Raw genomic sequence first — 730 nt, forward strand, 5'->3', positions numbered from 1 at the left:
CATATTAGTTTTTCATTATTGGTAGTTGAAATTTTTGGTAGATTCAGTTTCAGTCACAAGTAGTATCCCGTGCATCATTGCATAATAAATGAATGAAAAACTCTCTTAATGGCTTGTCTTTGCATGATTATAAAACCCGTCATAAGCATTCAGGGATGGTCCAGGGTACAATAAGTTTGGGTTTCACAGTAAAATTCAGGATTATTAGCTAATCTATCTGGTCTCACAATAAAATTTCATTCTCCAGTGTCTAACATGATAAGGAATAATTGTTGTTTAAACTGAAGTGTTTTCAGTTGTGAAGGAACAAGTTCTTAAACAAAACGAAAATAAAAAGTGTACCAAATGATTAAAATGATACATAAACTGGATATACAATTCGTTTCGTTTCTTAAATCTATCTTATTATCTCGCAAGCCGAGAAGGATGTCCGGTGTTTTAAATTTGAGTGGAATAATTGTTGTTTTAACCCAAGTGTTTTTAGCTGATACATTGCAAGCTATTATTTAAAAAATAGTCTTTACGGAAGTCTACCCTACCCTTGGTTTCCATCTTGCTGGTACTAATATGAATTAAAACGATTCTGTAAGATTTATATAGTGAAAGGCACGTACTGTTTGCAGGAAATGTCTGACATTTTGGAGTTGGGAAGTCTAATAAACAAAACAAAATTTTGGACGTGACTACTTCTGTGCACTTGAACAAAAAAATACCATCGCGAAACCGTTGT

General features: G+C 33.0%; 2 long non-coding RNA genes across 2 annotated transcripts in view; both read right to left on the reverse strand.

Moving 5' to 3' along the window:
- The window catches only part of LOC119586906, a 1,241-nt gene extending 644 nt beyond the window's left edge, over window positions 1-597 (reverse strand). Inside the window, exon 1 of the long non-coding RNA XR_005229975.1 lies at window positions 540-597. This is a non-coding gene — a long non-coding RNA (uncharacterized LOC119586906). The remainder of the gene's footprint in view (window positions 1-539) is intronic.
- Window positions 1-730, reverse strand: part of LOC119586907 — a 27,260-nt gene that overhangs the window by 16,370 nt on the left and 10,160 nt on the right. The window lies entirely within an intron of this gene.

The sequence above is a fragment of the Penaeus monodon genome, chromosome 22 (assembly GCF_015228065.2).
Source record: "Penaeus monodon isolate SGIC_2016 chromosome 22, NSTDA_Pmon_1, whole genome shotgun sequence".
NCBI classification, from domain to species: Eukaryota; Metazoa; Arthropoda; class Malacostraca; order Decapoda; family Penaeidae; genus Penaeus; species Penaeus monodon.